The sequence below is a fragment of the Odontomachus brunneus genome, unplaced genomic scaffold, assembly GCF_010583005.1.
Source record: "Odontomachus brunneus isolate Ranch 3 - 2012 unplaced genomic scaffold, Obru_v1 Obru_scaffold_251, whole genome shotgun sequence".
NCBI lineage: Eukaryota > Metazoa > Arthropoda > Insecta > Hymenoptera > Formicidae > Odontomachus > Odontomachus brunneus.
In genome coordinates this window covers 145,589-151,962 of record NW_022639701.1, presented here as the reverse complement: position 1 = coordinate 151,962, position 6,374 = coordinate 145,589, and the positions used below count along the sequence as shown (strand labels likewise).

Below are 6,374 nucleotides of genomic sequence, written 5' to 3'. Positions count from 1 at the left end.
ACATGCGGCCGAGCGTTATCATGCAGCAAAATCACCTTATCGTGTCTTTGCTCATATTGCGGCCGTTTTTCTTTCAATGCTCGGCTCAAACGCATCAATTGTCGTCGATAGAGATCTCCTTTGATGATTGGTTGGGTTGGAGCAGCTCGTAATACACTACCTCCAGCTGATCCCACCAAATGCAGAGCATGAGCTTGGAACCGTGAATATTCCGCTTTGGCGTTGATGCTACTGCTTCGCCGGGCTTAACCCACAATTTTTTACGCTTGGGACTGTAACAACCGTACGTCTCGCGTCGGTTGTTGATCATATCGCCGGGAATATCGCTCGTCGGAGTCAAGGATCGTTATATAATTGACACTAGCAAATAATAACAAATAACAGTTTATTTGATATTTAGAATAGAAAGCAACGGTGTGAGCTACGCGTATTTCGGCGCGAGGCAGCAGCAGTGATCGGGTCTCGGTTTCGCTCGGCTGGGTCTCGCGATTCGGTAGGCGGGGCGGATAGCGCGAAGCTGGCACGTCGCAAGAGACAAATCGCGTGGAATCCGCGAACCGCGATGCGAACAGACGTATGGCGGCGGGGGCCCGGCGGTACGCGGGATCTTGGCGTGTCGCAGCACGCAGCGCAATATATCGGGCGACTCGCGTATTGCCGCGATGAATAAAGCAAGTATCGACAACGTTCGATCGGGCGCAGCGAACACACTAGTTCGGATGCTTGCTCGTGGGGTCGGGATACGATCGGTACCGAGAAAACTCGATCGGATTCGCGAACACACGAACTCGTAGGCCGGTCGTTGGATCCTGATGGAACGGCGAAGTCGGTGTCAAGAGCGCTTGACGGAGATAGCGAACACACAATCTCCAGGTGCCGATTTCGTCGATAGGGTCTCGGAGGGTGACAGGAAGGTAGAAACGATACGGTCGGATACCTTGCTCTCCGCTTTGAAGCATCGAGTTCGGTCGGCGGTCCGGATCGGTCTCTCCGCTTATTTCTCGGTCACGGTTTATATACTGTCTCGTTACATTTGACGTTGTTGTTGACGTTTCGTGTCTTTAGGCGTGGCGCATGTTTATGTTTGGGTTTATTTGTTTGGCGCTTAGCGCCGTTTACAACCGACGGATGTTGTGTCGGCTGCTATTAGGGACGATGCGTTTAAGGCATTGTCACATCACCCCCTCGGTTTAGTTGGGTTGGTCTGGTAGTCTCTGGCTGGCTCGTAGCTGTCCTTCACTATTGAACCGCAGCATCCATCGTCCCTGTGGCAGTCTTAGTCGGTATCGCTTGGATACGTGTACTGCGAAGTGTGGTATTTCGGCTATCAGTCCTGGTTGCACCTCCACTTTAATCGGCGGTGGTAGGGACGGGCCGATCGCACGAAGCGGTTCCGGTCGGTGTGCGTTCGGTGTCCCCTGGTCGGTCGGTCGTGTGGTGTGCCCCTTTGATTTTTCGCCTGTTGTTGCGCTTGCTGTTGGTGTTGCTGGTGGTGTTGCTGGTAGCGTTGTTGACAGCTTATTTTTCCACTGTTGCTCAGCCTTTGCTGTGCCGCTGGCACGTCCTCGGCGCCCAGATGGTGGGGGCAACGGAGCCGTAAGCATAATTAGCTTACGGCGCTGCTCTCTGTCGGAGCGTTGAATTCTTGTCCCTTGTGCCGGGACTGTTCTGTTCCGCAGCCTTGCTGTTGGCGATGGTATGGCCGTCGGTGTCGGTGGTGGAGTTGGAGCCGACGGTTTTGGTGGCGATGTTGTGGCCACCACGTCCTCGTCATCCGAGGAGAGCGCAAGATCCGACCAGAGGATCTCGGCTCCAGGAATTGCGTACCAATTGCTTGGCTGCGCCATCGTTTTCCAAAATTTCTCTCTTGCCCGAAGCAGATGAGAAAAGAGTGTCCTGTTTCTGTTAGTGCTTCTCTTTTATACTCTCTTTCCCTGTTCGGTCTCCTCGTCCTTTTCTCCATTGTTGTTATTGTTTATTGGTTTTAAGTCCTGTATGTGTATGTTCTTATACCATTTTCCTTGTTTACTTTTCAGGTGCACTATAACTGGAGATATTATTTTCTTTACCTCTAGTGGTCCTACATAACGCGGTGCCAGTTTTGCATTAACTGCTTTAGCCTTGTTGGACAGCGGGTATTCTTTTTTCCATACTTCCTCGCCGATCTCTGGTTTCCAGTTTCGTCGCCGGAGATTATAGTGTTTCTCTTGGCGCTGAAATGCTCTTGCCAAATTAATTTTCACCACCTCGTAAGCCTCTTTGAGGTGTCGGATTCGATGTGTTGTTTCTTCCGCTCCCGCGGTTTCGGGATGTGTATCTATTTCCCGACCATATATTAAATAGGCCGGTGAATATCCTGTTGATTCCTGTGTGGCTGTGTTGTATGCGAATTGTAGCTCTACCAGGAATGCATCCCACTTTCGTTGGTTTTTTCCCACGTATTGTGACACCATGGTTTTAACTACTCTATTTGTTCTTTCGACCGGATTACAGTGGGGGGCATGTATTGGTGTGGTCCTGTGATGAATCCCGAATGATTCCAGCGTTTTCTTTAATTGTTGCGATGTGAATTGCTTCCCATTGTCTGAGACTATTGCTCGGGGGCACCCATGTCGATAAATAATATTTTCGGTCAGAGCTTGCGTGACTGCGTTTGCCGTGGCTTTCCATAGTGGCCGCATTTCTAACCATTTCGAAAAGCGGTCCTGCATCGTTAGTATCCATGTATTGCCGTTCGTCGACCTCGGCAGAGGGCCTATTAAATCCATCGTTACTTGCTGCCATGGTCCCTCCACCGCTGTCGTATGCATGAGCCCCGCTGGTTTTTCTTGATGGGCCTTATGTGCTAAACATTTCTCGCATCTTCGCACGTATTTTGCAATATCGCGGAACATTCCAGGCCAGTAAAATTGTCTGGCTATGCGTGCGATCGTTTTTGCTATCCCCAGGTGGCCTGCGGTCGGTTCGTTATGATATTCTCTTAGTATTTTCTCTCTATCTTCCCTTGGCACGCATATTTTCCATTGTTCTCCCGCCCTTATTTTTTTGAAATTTAACTTGTGGAGGATATGTTTCATTAACTTTCCCTCCCGTATTTCGTAATCCGGGTGCATGGCCGGATCGCTGGCCACCTGGTTCACAATTTTTTGATACCATCCGCACGTTGATTCGTTTGTGATGCTACATATCTACGGTTGTCTGGACAGAGCGTCCGCGACCGTATTGAGACTGCCTCGCCTATACTGAATATCGAAATCGAATTGTTGGAGCTCAATTATCCAACGCGCTAATCTACCCGTGGGCGCTTCCATTTTCTGCAGCCACCGGAGAGATTGGTGGTCCGTGATCACCGTGAACTTGTATTCCTCCAGATAATCGCGGAGGCGCCTTATCCCCCAGACTACGGCGAGGCATTCCAATTCGGTCGCGCTATAGTTACGTTCGGCTTTGTCTAATGTTCGACTGCTATTACTCTTTCCTCCCCTTCTATGTTTTGTGTCAACATGGCCCCGAGCCCCTCTGTACTTGCATCTGTCTGGACGACAAATTTTTGCGAGAAATCGGGACACGCGAGTACCGGTGTTGAGATCAACATCTTTTTTAATTTTTGGAATGCTATCTCCTGTTTTTCTTCCCAGTTCCATTTTGCATTTTTACGCAACATCTTCGTGAGGGGAGCTGCTTGCTATCTCCGAAAATTTTGGTATGAAACGCCTATACCACGATGCTAACCCTAAGAATTGTCTAACTCTTCTTATTGTGTTCGGTCTTGGTCAATCGCGTATGGCGCTTACTTTCTCGGAATCCGTTTGAATTCCTCTATTATTTATTACATGTCCTAAGTATTTCAACTCTTTCCTGCAAAACCGGCATTTTTTTTCATTTATTTTTAGTTTGGCTTCCCGTAGTTTTTTAAACACCTCTTTTAAATGCGCCAGGTGTTCCTTAAATGTTTTACTAATGATGATTATATCGTCCAGATATACTAATTCCCTAGGATCTAGCTCAGGGCCAATTATGCTATCTAACAGTCTTTGGAATGTCGCTGGTGCCGAATGGAGGCCAAACGGCATTACTTTAAAGTGAAAAAGCCCCTTCCCTGGTACCGTAAATGCTGTTAACGGTCGGCTTGCTGGTGTTAGTGGAATTTGCCAGTACCCGCTTTTCAAATCGATGGTGGACAGATATCGAGCCCCCCGGAGCTTGTTTAATGTTGTCGAGATATGTGGTAGTGGGTATGCGTCTTTTTCCGTGACGTTATTTAATTTCCTGAAATCTATGCAAAATCTGCGTGACCCGTCCTTCTTTTTTACCACTACCACCGGCGAACTCCACGCGCTTCTTGAGGGCTCGATTATCCCTTCCCGTAGCATGTCTTCTACTTCTTGATTTATTATCGTTTGCATCGCAAACGGGTTTCGGGGTCGGTATCGTTGTTTAATCGGTCTTTTGTCTGTTAATGTTATCTGGTGCTGTATCCTGTCTGTCGGTCCCTGTATTTTGTCAAACATCTGTAATTCCTCTGTTAAAAATTTTCTTAGTTGCTCCTCCTCTCGATCCGATCGTTTCGTCATTCCGTATTCAATTTCGTATAAATCCGGTATTTCTCTTGTTGTTGTACGCGGTGGTGGTGGTAGCGTAATCTGTAGATCCGTCCATATGTCCGTTCCTATTATTATAGGACTTCCCAAATTCGGTAGTACTCTTAGCTGTCTTTTGTACTTCCGTCTGTTTGTTTGTATAGTCGCTGTTACCGTTCCCAGTATTTCAGTTTTCGTCCCGTTTGCTAGTCGTACATTGTCTTTTGTTCGTTTTATTTGTAATTTTAGTTTGTGTGTTATCTCTGGCCTAATAAAGGACGCTTCCGACCCCGAGTCGATTAGTGCTCGAATTTTTTGTCCATTTACGTTTATCATTGTAAATGGCCTTGGCATATATTTTATGCTATGGGTCGAGCCTCTCTCGGGGGCTCGACCCGTCTGGCGTTTCCCGACGGCGGGTGACAATCTTTAGTGAGGACGCCATCTTTGCCGCACTGTGAGCAGAACTTCCGCGGTATTTGTCTACATTCGAATCGGTTGTGTCCCCTTTGCTTACACTCGTCAGCAACACTTGTCCTTATTATAGGTAGCGGCTGTTGCTGGTGGTCGTCCCGTACGCAATTCGTATTTAGCCTTGTTTCTTTCTTTAATTTGTTGTTCTAGGCTTTCCAACTCAGTGATTCTCTCGCGTAATTCTGTTACAGTTCCCAGCTCTTCTGCTTTTGCGAATTTCTTCCACTCTGGCAGCATATTTTCATACAGAAGGTCGAGCTGTTCCCCAGTTGTCCATCCCCCTGCTCTACGCATTAATTTGAGAATATCATTGGCGTAACTGCGGAACGGCTCGCTCTCCCTCTGTTCCCTTCCTCGAGCTTGGCGCCGCATTTGCGCCTGAAATTATCGCGGTATATATTCTTTTCCAAAATCTATTCGGAAGTCCCCCCATGTGTTCCACGCGTCCCGACTATTACGGTACCATGTTAGGGCTTCTCCTCTTAGCATTTCCGGTAATCCCCGTAATAAGTATTCGCCCGGGTACCCATATGCCTGGCTCAATTCTTCCACTCGTTCCAGAAATGCGTGTGGGTCGCGTCCATCAAAATGGCACTCCCATTTTCTAATTTGATTCATTATCTTGTTTGTTGGTTCTGTTATTTCAATGAACGACGTGGATTCGTCTTGCTTTGGCATTGTGGTCCCGTTTTACATATTTTGTTTTGTCGTTCCCGGATTTTTCCTTAAAAATTGCATTAATCGTGTTCGCAGCTCGTCGAGTGTACCTTCGGTCTCTATATTTTGTTCACGTAGCTGCTCTGTAATTTAGTCTTTTGACAATTTATAGACCCACGATGTCATTTGTGTGTTAATGTTTGCTTGTGTCGGATCGCTAGTTAACCTGTTCGGGCGCCAATGTAACAACCGTACGTCTCGCGTCGGTTGTTGATCATATCGCCGGGAATATCGCTCGTCGGAGTCAAGGATCGTTATATAATTGACACTAGCAAATAATAACAAATAACAGTTTATTTGATATTTAGAATACAGAACAACGGTGTGAGCTACGCGTATTTCGGCGCAAGGCGGCAGCAGTGATCGGGTCTCGGTTTCGCTCGGCTGGGTCTCGCGATTCGGTAGGCGGGGCGAATAGCGCGAAGCTGGCACGTCGCAAGAGACAAATCGCGTGGAATCCGCGAACCACGATGCGAACAGACGTATGGCGGCGGGGGCCCGGCGGTACGCGGGATCTTGGCATGTCGCAGCACGCAGCGCAATATATCGGGCGACTCGCGTATTGCCACGATGAATAAAGCAAGTATCGACAACGTTCGATCG

The 6,374-nt window shown here is 48.0% G+C and overlaps 1 long non-coding RNA gene across 3 annotated transcripts in view; it reads right to left on the bottom strand.

Annotated features, from left to right (window-relative positions):
- LOC116852718 overlaps positions 1 to 6,374 on the bottom strand; it is a 12,229-nt gene that overhangs the window by 4,533 nt on the left and 1,322 nt on the right. The gene's annotated exons all lie outside the window — the stretch shown is intronic.